Source organism: Amblyraja radiata, chromosome 7, assembly GCF_010909765.2.
Source record: "Amblyraja radiata isolate CabotCenter1 chromosome 7, sAmbRad1.1.pri, whole genome shotgun sequence".
Taxonomy (NCBI): Eukaryota; Metazoa; Chordata; class Chondrichthyes; order Rajiformes; family Rajidae; genus Amblyraja; species Amblyraja radiata.
Genome location: NC_045962.1, coordinates 27,181,636 through 27,194,241, shown reverse-complemented (window position 1 = coordinate 27,194,241; position 12,606 = coordinate 27,181,636). Strand labels below are relative to the sequence as shown.

Here is a 12,606-nt window from a genome sequence, read left to right as displayed (position 1 = left end):
GCAGAGATGTGGTTTCAAGCTGAATTACCTCTGATTTGCTACAATTTATCTGTCAGATCTTCAATGGCTTAACTATGTGTCCATTAGAAACTCATTGTTCACTCTTTAAATTAAGCACCTATACAGAGTTTACGATGTGTTCTCCAAAAACAGAGGGATTAATTTTATTCTCAGCATGTACATCAACTGCGTTTCATCTCCATATAATGTGACAACCTCTGTTTAGCAATGCAACATATCCACATCCATAATTAAATATTTGTGTCAGCATGTTAGTTTACTTGAAACAAAATGCATTTTTCCAGGTAAGAAATGAGGGGTTAAGAGTTAATATGTCCTAGCACATATGCAAGACCTCAAATTGAGGAAATCATTAAGGTTTATAGGATACCAGAGAGCACCATTTGTAGTTCTCTATTTCTCTTCTGAGTACTGACGTTTATACAGTTTTAAGAATATGCTACTTAAAGGTGTTGGGTAAGGGTAGGGGAAAGCATGATGCTACTCACACATGCTGCAGAGTCAAACAGTGCACCTTCGGACCAACTTACCCATGCCAACCAACATGCCTCATCGTCCCACCTGCCTGTGTTTGGCCCATATCCCTCAAAACCTATCCTATCCATGGTACCTGTCTAGATGTTTCTTAAACGTTGTGATGGTACCTGCCTCACCTAACTCCACCAGCAGCTCATTCCATACGCCAACCACTTTTGTATAAAAATGTTGCCGCTCAGGTTTCTATTAAATCTCCTATTAAATTTTAGGAGTATTAATTTTCCCAAGGCAATAACTAGTTGGGCCCAAACACAGATCTCTGTGGGACCCCATTGGTTATTAACTGCCAACCCAGAACAGATGCTTTTATTCCTACTTAGCTTCCCATATGTCAATCCATTACATTCCATACAAGTGTATTATCTTTGACTCCATGTTCTTCAATTTTGTACACTGGCCTTTTGTAATGGAATTTATTAAATGCCTTCTGAAACCACATTCACAAGTTCTTCATCTATTAGAATGATATAGCACAGAAACAGGCCCAGCTCGTCTATATACCAACTAAGATGCTCCACCTAAGCTAAGCTACATTTACCAGCAGTTGGCCCATATCCCTGCAAACCTGTCCAAATCCAGACCAACGTCTTTTAAATGTTGTTACTATACCTGCCTGAACTACTTCCCTTGGCAGCTCATTCCACATACCCACCATCCTCAATGTGAAAAAGTAGCACCTCAGGTTTCTATTAAATCTTTCTCCTCTCGCCTTAAACCTATAAATACATAACTGGTGAAAAATTCCTCAGTGATTCACAAATTTCTACTCTAGTGAGCAATGATGTGAGAATCGTGTCCACCAACGAACAAAGACCATCCTGGTCTGAATGTTTACAGCAATTCCTTTGTTGCTGCTTCAATCATTAGTGATCCAAAATCAACACAGGCGCACTGACAACAGTGGTGCAAGGAGACAAGCTTCCTTCATCTCAAGGCAACTAAGGATGGGTAATACCTACGATTGTTCTTTATATCTCGAGGAAGAAATTGAGGCAGATTAAATTATCAATGCCCAAACCATGTCCAATGTTTTTCCGCCAATTATTGTAGAGAAGTTTCTGAAACTTCTTTTACAAATGATACTGCTACATTGTTATTCAGAATCCAAGAATGCACAAGACTAGCTTGCAACTTGTATATTGAAAATGTTTGTCCCATTGCCACAATGAAATATAGATTAAAAAAAACACAATTCAATCACATTCACATAACAATCAGGTTTTTCTTTCTTGTTCACAACTAACAATGTCACCAGAAGACTGGATGGTATCATTACTTCAATGATGTAGAATGACTTGAGGATATAGCAAGTAATTTCACAAGGCAGCTTTCAATCTGCCATCAGTGCATGAAATGTGATTTGTAGAAGGCAGCTAGTTTCAGGGAAAGCTTAAGTATGCCTCATAACGTTTAAACATGATTGTTTTTCAATGTCGCTCTCCATTCTCTGGTTTGTACAGCATCACACTAAAACAGCTTCATGTACTGATGTTTTTAAAAGAATAATTATATTTGCAGATTATTTTGTCTTCTAAAGATTATAAACTGCATGTGCAGACCACTTGCAGTATCAGTTCTGTCTTGCAGAAGAAATGGCGTTAATGATAAGTGGGTCTATTTATAGTGTGAAATCTCAGACTGTGCTTAAAATGATTGAGCCCTGGCAGATCGCATGCTTGATATAATTGGCATACAACAGTGGCTAGTCTAAATTGCACTTGATTATTAATCAAAGTATCCTGAGAGAACCAGCTTTTATTATTGCATTGCTGATCTCTCAAACTATTGCCTTTCTTGATCTACAGTAATTTCTGACAAAGGAGACAAGATAAATGCAACATCTTTAGAAACATAAAACTGATGGTCAAGAATGAACTATATTTGTGTACAGAATCTGTCATTAGTTTTCAACTTCTACATCAGTCAATAGGTTGGTCACATTTGTATTCACAACCAATCTACCTTGAAAGTATAATTTACGATGCCTGTTATATTCTACTTAGCATGTTTGTTGCTCAGTTTTGTAAATGTTGAACATTCATGTTCTGCACAATATTTGCATAAAAATCAAAATTATTTTAAAATGGAACTTTGAATTTTTGCAATAATTTGCAAACATTTTATATTCAACACAGTCATTTGTTATAGGCTGATGAAAGCTAGAAGAGCTTTTGGTTTGTTAAGGGATGAATTTTATTACAATCTAAGTCAACAATTTGACCTGTAGCTGTGGAAATTCCATACAAAAAACAAAATCACGCAGAGTTAGTTTAGAACCCACCTCTGCAAAGAAAAATAGCAAATATACTCATGATGCCTATCATAAATTCTTCTTTGTCAAGGAAACTATTTATGTATCACATCATGTTTAGATGGATATGGGCCAAACATCCTCCACACTGGACCCCCATCAGTTTGCCTACCGGGCCAACAGGTCTACAGAGGACGCCATATCGGTGGCTCTACACTCTGACCCACCTGGACAACAACAACTCCTACATCAGGTTGCTGTTCATTGATTTCAGCTCTGCCTTTAACACTGTCATCCCCGCCAGCTTGATCACCAAACTCAGCGGACTTGGCATCTCCACCTCCCTCTGCAACTGGACACTGGATTTCCTCACCAACAGACCACAGTCTGTTAGGGTCAACAACCTCACCTCCTCCACTATAACACTGAACACCGGCGTGCCACAGGGCTGTGTGCTCAGCCCTCTCCTCTACTCCCTCTTCACCCACGACTGCATCCCTAAGTACGGATCCAACGCCATCATTAAGTTTGCTGACGACACCACGGTGGTAGGACTGATCAGTGACAATGATGAGTCAGCCTACAGAGAAGAGGTCCAGCACCTGACAACCTGGTGTGCCAACAATAACCTCATCCTCAACTCCAAGAAGACGAAGGAAATTATTGTCGACTTCAGGAAGGTCAGAGGAGGCAGTCATACCCCCATCCATATAAACGGGACTGAGGTGGAGCGCGTCTCCAGCTACAAATTCCTCGGGGTACATATCTCGGAGGATTTGTCCTGGTCCCTCAACACCTCCAAGCTGATCAAAAAGGCACAACAGCGCCTTTACTTCCTGAGGAGGCTCAAGAAAGCCCACCTGTCCCCCCATGATACTGACCAACCTTTACCGCTGTACCATCGAGAGCATCCTGACCACCTGCTTCACGGTATGGTACAGCAGTTGCACCGTAGCTGACAGGAAGGCACTACAACGGGTGGTGAAAACCACTCAGTACATCATCGGTGCCCCGCTCCCTGCCATGGATGCCCTCCACCGAAAACGGTGTCTGAGACGGGCTGGGAAGATCATTAAAGACCCCTCCCACCCCAACCATGGACTGTTTGCCCTCCTCCCATCAGGGAGACGGTACAGGAGCCTCAGGTCTCGTACCAGCAGGATGAGGAACAGCTTCTACAATTATACCATCACATTGCTGAACTCGGAGTCCCGCCGATAGATTCCTCCGATCCCTCCGTCCCCATTGTTTAATTATTCTGTATTTTTGATTATTCTGTATCTTTTTTTTTAATTTCTATATGCACTACTACTACGGACTGACGCAAAACTGCATTTCGTTGTACCCATACTCAGTATTTGTGCAATAACATTAAAGTTGAATTGAATTGAATTGAATAAGACCAGTATAGATGGAGCAACTTGGTCGGCATGGACAAATTGGGCCGAAGGGCCTGTTTCCATGCTCTGTGACTCCTTGACACTATCTCCTTATCATAATGAGGAGCTTCACAAGGAAAAAAACACTTATTAAACTGAATGGCCTGTTTCTGTACTGCAAGAAGAGACAATTACTTGTTCTCCACAAATTTTAAACTCTCCTTTTTCATGCATGCCCACCATCAGCCTGACAGGATATTACAAAACATAACAGGCAAACAGATTTATTTTGCTAGAAGAATGATAAAATATTGGTACAGAAATTAGCCAAAGGTTACACAGTATAATTTTCATAGTTATTATTTAGTGGAATAAATGTTGCTGTACTGCATGCTGTCATGCACATGAGCACACAAAGTCTTCATTTAGAGTGGATAAGACATTTTCTATTATGACTACTATTAAACATGATTCCTTGCTTGCATTTCTCATACCATACTGATCCCTAGAGACTCGTTACACATTATGCAAGTAGATACCGAATGGTTTGTGACTAACAGATCGCTGTGATGCATAATAGCTACATCAAAACACTGTTGTACGGTGAAGGGGGGGGGTGATAGAAATATAGCAAATATCCCAAGGAAAAGCAAAATCTGATTTCCATGCAAGAAATACTGAGCAATTCAAATGGCATCTTGACAGACAGAATGCCACGTATAAACTATTTGTATCTTGACATGTTACTTACCACTATGCTAGACTGTACATTGATGGATACGCCAGCATAGTCCATGTGTCAGGAACATTATCAAAGAAAAGTGCTGTCTGCAGTAGCTCCATCTCTGATGAAATTGCGAACTCGCCCTAACAAAAGCAAGGAGGAATGCAGTTTGTAGTTTAAAAATAATTATGATACACCGATGTGATGAATAGCTCCGCTATTAAATAGGCTTTTGCATCAACTACAAAACCTAAAAATCACATATTTTGTTCATGCACGAAAGTGCATTTCAGTCTAGTTCAAGATTGTCCAAAATAAGATCACAATTCTGTACTTCGATGACATTTTAACAAATTAAGACAGCAACTTGGTTTGCTTGCTTTGACAAGGAGTGGCATTAGATGCAAGAATGATCTACACATCCACTTTTTGGGGATTTCTTCAGAAACATAATAAATTGATGCAAACTAAAATGCCAGTGTATTATACCACCTTCAGTTGTGCTGTCTAATCTTTCTTGCTCTTCTTAAACTTATTTTATAAACATTAGCAAGTAGTAAAGAAAAACATTTGGCTTTTTTTTTAATCACGAATAACTCCTGTAAAGAGTTATACAATAAACTCAAAAAGCAAATATTTTGATCCTGATCAGATTTAGAGATGTGATGAAGGATTGACCATTGTTTTGTCTGTAACAGTGGGTACAAAAAGATTATTTGGGTAGTGCATTTGGCCATTGCTCTCACTTCACGTGAAAGTGCATAGACCAATCTTGCCACTGAAGGGAGGAATTAAGTTGCTTTGAGTGGATTAATCAAGGCACTACAAAACTGCTTGATTCCATTCCAAAAACCAGCCGAAACTGCTCGGGAGTTATCTAAGTGACAATTGTGGCCAACCACATGACTCTTTAAATGTTTGACAGACCTCACTGAAAGGCAGGTGATCTATTTTTAAAATTATGCTTATTTGAAACCAGGAAGAGCAGGTGTACCTCCTGGCTGTGCCACTATCTTGTAGGTAAGCGTAGCACTGGCTGCCAAATTTTGATAAGATTTGACACGAGTTGGACAGTCAGACACTGAATGTGACTTGCAGAGGTGCAAGCAGGAAGAGATGGTGACAGGCAGCGTTGAGAGAGAGCGTGGCCTTTGACTCCGTAAGCAGCAAACTAGTAAAACAAGTTAGCTTTGCCCAATGCCCAACTCCCAAGAATGAATTTGAAAATTATCTTTTATTGTGTGCAACCACATCAACAATTTTCTTAAAACGCCACGGCACTACACATCTACCATTTTATTTTCTAATAATGTACAAATCATTTATTTAGAAAAGTCTAGGCTAAACTGGTGAACTACAGGAAGTGAACACTTCTGCGGTATTTCATGAGAGAAATGCAACAATTTAATATTAGCTTTGTCAGAAAGAGTGTTTTAATATTTCTTCATTGCTGTGAGATATTGAAAATGTACCTTACTAAATATAACTTTGTAAAGTGCCTCAGATTAACAGGAAAATGTTGGTGAAATACAATAATGTTTTAATATTATACAGTGCTATATGTACAAGTTTACTCATGTCTTACTTTCAACCCCAGATCAAGTTCCTTTAATGAATGCCTCGTTTCTTGGATTAGGATATTAATTCTTTCGCATTCTTGGAAACAGACCAGAACATACGGGGTTCGCTCAGCAGGTTTAGAGGTTATATCAGCCATGTTGTATTCCTCTGGCAGTTTTTCTAAAATGTCATCCAGGATTATTTTTACCTTTAAAAGCAAATATTTATAAATTGAATATTAAAGCTGATTCCTATTTGTATTACATTTTCAGTACTAAATAACATTATTTTTCAATATGTGCTGATTTCTTTATTTTTGTTTTCTTCCTATAAAAATATCGATGATTACATTTAAATATTAAAATTAAGAACAATAGATTTCTGGATATTAAAGAAATGAGACAATGAGGACAGGGCTTGAAATGGTGTTGAGGCAGGGGATTATCTGTGATCTTGTTCAATGAATCTGATTTTACATGGATTATCTTTATAAGCAATATTGATGTCAATTGAGATGGGCAAATTTTGTTTTTATACTGAACAAGACACCAGTTGTGCAGGCAGAAACGATAGCGGCATTCAAAAGAGTTTTAGATAGTCATATGGTTATCCAGGGAATGGATGGATGTGGATCACGGCAGGCAGAGGAGATTAGTTTAACAGCATCATGTTCGGCATGGATATTATTGCCCAAACGGTCTGTTTCTGTGCTTTACTGTTCTATTATGCTTAATTCTGTAATTACTTCCAAATACTATCCAACTTAATTCCCAATACAGAATGCCCTTATTGCCAATGCAACAATAGCGATGTAAAATATTTGGCTACTTGTTCCCATCCTCAGATTTTGCACAATCGGCTAGAAATGTCATCTTGTGTTTCTCCCGATAAAAATGGAACATTTTAACAGTTTTATATTTCTGACCTTTTCTTCAACAGTTTGGATGACTCCTTCAGCAGTCATTGAATCTCTGGGCTGCATTTCCAGTAAGGTATGCAGAAGATTGTTCAAAGTCACAGTTAGGAATTCAATCCCCGCATTCGAGTGGAGACCATAATATGCAGGACTCTCAGGCGGTAACATTTCATCAATGTATCTATGATAACCATTGTAATCAAGATTCGATGGTGGTCCAAAACCAGGAGTTAAAGCTAGTTTACTTTCAAGCTGGAAAAAACAAGAAATAAGAGAGTGCGAAATAAATCAATAAGGTGCTTAGTTACGACCTAATTTATTTAAATATGATTAACATCTTATTTATTTACAGTCTGACCCTAGAGTCCTGGCAACATCCTTGTAAATCTTCTCATCCCCTTTCCAACCTGGCAACTTATTTATTTAATGATTCCATCAAAATGAGGCATATTATTAGCATGTAACATAAGGGTAACAAAATAATTCTCATAAAGTCGTACAACACGAAAACAGGCCCTCATGCAGACCAAGATGCCCCATCTACACTAGCCCCACATGCCCACATTTGGCCCATATACCTTGAAACCTTTCCTATCCATATAATTCTCTTCAAGAGTGGTGAAACTTTGGAATTGTTTACACTGTAGAGGTGTGGACATAATAATTGCTTGAATTCATAATTCTGATCGATGGATTCTGCGTATTAAAAGCATATTCAATATGAAGGCCGGGCTGCATAAATTATATTAAGGTAGTGGATCATTAATGTTCTATCGAATAGTTGAGCAGACTCCTGCAGAATTGCCTCCTCTTTCGTGTTTCTTATAACAAGAAATGTCACTCATGAATAAAAAATGAAAACATCACATGCTTACTTCTAATTAGGACAAATGTTCTGAACCTGCGGGATATCCATAATTTTGCAAGTGCACAATGAATGCGAAGCAAAAGTAACAACCTTTAAGACTTTCCAAAGTTTGGTTTCTTGTATTGCAAATGTTTACTGCCCTCTCATCCCATTCCTAAAGTGCCATCACCTTCCTTACTGAAACATTCAGAGTAATCCATGATTATTTTACTCCAAGAAAGGAGAGGGCATTATAAGATGAGCACAAAAGATGAAAATAAGCAAATCGAGCAGCAGGGGTGCGAAACCACAGGTGAAAAATGGAGAAATTGAAAAACAATAATTGAGGAGTAAGACTTGTTAATATTTTTCCACTGGCTTACACAGCTATTTAGATGCATCAGGAAGCCCAAACACACTGGGAGTTAATGGTCTGGTTTTGTGGAAAATATGTTGTTTATTTTGCACATGGACATTGATTTAAAATGGAATTGTTTGCATACTGAGCAAGAAAAAACAAAATATATTTCCAGTAGGGGGAGCCCCAACTCCAGTAACTTTAAAACTTCAGCAGCTCATGCCACTCAGAATACCGACCCGAAACGTTGCCTATCCACATTCTCCAGAGATGCTGCCTGACCTGCTGAGTTATTCCAGCACTTTGTGTCTTTTTTTATTGTAAACCAGCATCTGCATTTCCTTGTCTTCAGAATCATATTCACCACACAGTACCTGGTTATGTTGCATGTACTCTTCTAGATAAGTAAGGCACAGTCTTCTGTCCAAGTCAACAGTAATGTGACCACTGTACATCATTTCACCAAAGAGTCAATGCAGATCTTTCCATGGTACCTAAAACAGCAAGTAATGTGTTCAGTATTTAAGTGTTAAAAACGACTAAATAAATGATTTTTAAAGGTGTAATGCTTCACGACTATTAAACTATATAGACATAGACTTTATCAACGTGGTCTTAATAAATTTATCTTTGCCTTTTGCTGTAGTGAAGGGCAAGAAGATAATTATAGAAAAAGCACAATTTCCAGTTAAAACCAATCTGGCAGCTTTTATATCAAGAGATAACAAGGGATAAATATAATGGTTCACCACTAATCCTTGATGCTCTTTCACTCATAACTCAATTATTGGTCTTTCGCACGCCAAGAGTATTTCTAACTTCAAAACATCACTGACACAAAATCTTATAATTTTGCACCAAATTTATGAGGTTTGCTAATAATAAATGAATCTTTTTTGTTCAAAATATCCTTGCATCTATTCCTTCTGGAATACTCAGCTCAAATGGAAGAAATCCAACAACTCATGAATTCTCCAATGTCACCCAGTTTGAAATCCTAGTGTCCAGAATAAAATATATATATGCTTTTGCCGACTTAATGACCTCCTATCAATCTCCTAATTTTTTTAACTTCGCACCAAAACTTTGCATTATTGCAAACTACTAAAATATTCTTTGAAGATAAATAAAGGTCATCAGTTAGATGTCTTCTCTGCATATCTAGGTAGATGGCATCCAAAATGCTGAATTGTTCTCTATGCATCGTTCCAGCTTACGAATGTCAGGCTTACTGGAGAGAATGAAAATATCTCCTAGCACAACAGAATGAAATCCATCAGCTGAGACATAACTGCTGCAATCGAGAAATCAGGGAGGGCTGGCACTTCAATAATAGTCTTGGATCACTGTTGGAGAATAATGGTGACATGTCTGTACGTAGCATCAGCCCTGCCTGCTCTTCCATCCATATCTTAATGGTTTAATCATAATATTTGAGCCCTAGCCATTAGGTATAATGCACTATCAATGAAGTAAAGTTAATTCATGCACTGCTACATAGAGTTTATAAGGAATTTAATAAAAAAATGCTTATGGGGGAAATAAAGCATTGACCATTTCCTTGCATGCCAGTAGAATGTCAAATAAAAGATTTCCATCATTCTTCATAACGTAATGTGCAACAGGTGGAAGTTTAAGAAAATTGAAAAGCAAATAAAGTTTGGGAATGTGACACTGAACAAAATTTCGAAATGTTCAAACAATTGCTACATTTTATAGTCTCACAAATTCAATTATATTCCACAATATATACAGATCTCTTTTTTATTATTAATGAGAATCTTAAAAATATTTCAGTTTCTTGTTGTTATGGACTTACAATCAGAAGCAGGAAGAATTAGTGACATCCAAATAGGAGCACCACCATTTCATAATGTCACTATAGTGGTCAGCAACTATTCACCAGCAGTGTCCAAATCAGTCATGGGAAGCTGTAAATTGCTCAGCGGCATGGTGACGCAGTGGTAGACCTGCTGCCTTACAGCCGCAGACACCTGGGTTCGATACTGACTACACGTGCTGTCTGTACAGAGTTTGTACATTCTACCCGTGACTGCGTGGGTTTCCTCCGGGTGCTCCAGTTTCCTCCCACATTCCAAAGGCATACAGGTTTGTAGGTTAATTGGCTTTGGTAAAATTGTAACTTGTCCCGTGTGTAGGATGGTGCGAGTGTACGGGGATAGCAAGTTGGCACGGACTTGATGGGCATAAAGGGCCTGTTTCTGCACTGTTTCTAAACTAAATGCAGGCGTAATGTGGGAAAAAATGAATAAGAAGAAATAGAAGACACAAGGAACTGCAGATACTGGTTTACAAAAGGACACAATGTGCTGGAGTAACTCAGAAGTCAGACAGTATCTCTGGAGGGGATGGAACTCTTCTTCAGACCTGTGTCTGAAATAGTAGTTGAGAGGAAGGAGTGCCTGAGAGGGAGAGAGAGCCAGGAGAGTGAAATGAGGGTCAGTGTAGGCAACCAAGACAGTAGAGGCAGTATAAAGAAATGGCACGAGGTGGGGTGGGGGTGCAGAGTGTGCGCACGAGTGAGAGAAATTGACAGGTATATAGGTTTAGAGGGACATGGGACAAATGTGTGCAGGTGGGACTAGTTCAGCTGAGGCAGCTTGATCGGCATGGGCAAGTTGGGCCAAAGGGTCTGTTTTCGTGCTGCATGACTCTCTGCCTATTGATTCCCACATGGGGAACAATCTGTGCTGGGCCATGTTAAATTGCCGTTCTATTCTAAGAAACAATAGTTCAATACACATTGTGCTATTTCTTATTTTCCACATACTCTCCACACTACACAATAAAATCACAACACACTGATTTCTGTACAATTGGAATTTCACGCAAATCTGTAAATTACCTGAGTGTTGGTTTCCAAAGAATTGTATAACACATGGACTTAAATTGTCAAGTCTCCTGTATTGAAAGGATACTTTCGATTCCATCCTCGAGGTCCAGATATACGACATTCAGCCCACAGGCATGGAAGTAGCACAGTGAGAACAGTATAGTCTTGAACTCTTGTTCACGTGAACACTGATCCAGAATATCCTGTAAGGAAGGTATTGTAAGGAAGGTTTTAGTTCAGTTTTAGGCTTAGAATACAGTGCGGAAACATGCCCTTTGGTTCAGTCCACTCCGACCAACAATCACCTGTACACAAGTTCTATGTTATCACAGTTTTGCATCCTACACATTAGGGGCAATTTACAGAAGCCAATTAACCTACAAACCTGCATGTCTTTGGTGTGTGGGAGGAATCCAGAAAACCCACATGGCCACAGGGAGAACATACAAACTCCACACCGGCTTTACCACTGTGCCACTGTGCCACTGTGCCACCACAGTGTATAAGATAGTGTTCAGAGAGGGAATAAAAACAAGCTGATCCAAAAATATTTAGACAATTATTTTCATTACATTTGTTCAGAATAGCAAATTTAACCGGTCAAGTTGCCAGAGTTGTTATATTTATTTCATCAACAACTGAATATGCATCCAATGGTTTAGTTCATTTTTGGTGACAAAATATAAATGCACTATTTATTCTAAATTCCCCAATGCCTGTGGAGTTTTCAAGTTTTTTAATGTAGTTCTCATTGGTCTCTGGAGTTTTAATGGAGACTCTAGAGACTGTAGATGCTGGAATCTTGAGCAAAAAATGAATGGCTAGAGAAACTCACTGGGTCAGGCAGCATCTGTGGAGGGAAAGGGACTGGTGGTGTTTTGGGTTGAACCCTTCTTCAGACTCACTCTGTAACTTTAGTTCTTAATGCTGATACTTGTTGTCAATGGATGAAAAGAGCTACAGTATGTGCATATTGTGGCCCAGCTTCTGTTACGCTACATTATGGAGCTAGATCATCTTGCCTGACATTACCATTTTACAGTTAATCTACAAATAGAACACAGTAAAATAAATTACAAATAAGAAATTTTGGAAGATTCCTTTTGTGTAGACAAAAATTTGCACTTTTATAGATTACATTTTTAGATTGACCGTAGTG

General features: G+C 38.7%; 1 pseudogene; it reads right to left on the bottom strand.

The window, feature by feature from the left end:
* Positions 1–12,606, bottom strand: part of LOC116974878 — a 193,607-nt pseudogene that overhangs the window by 2,920 nt on the left and 178,081 nt on the right.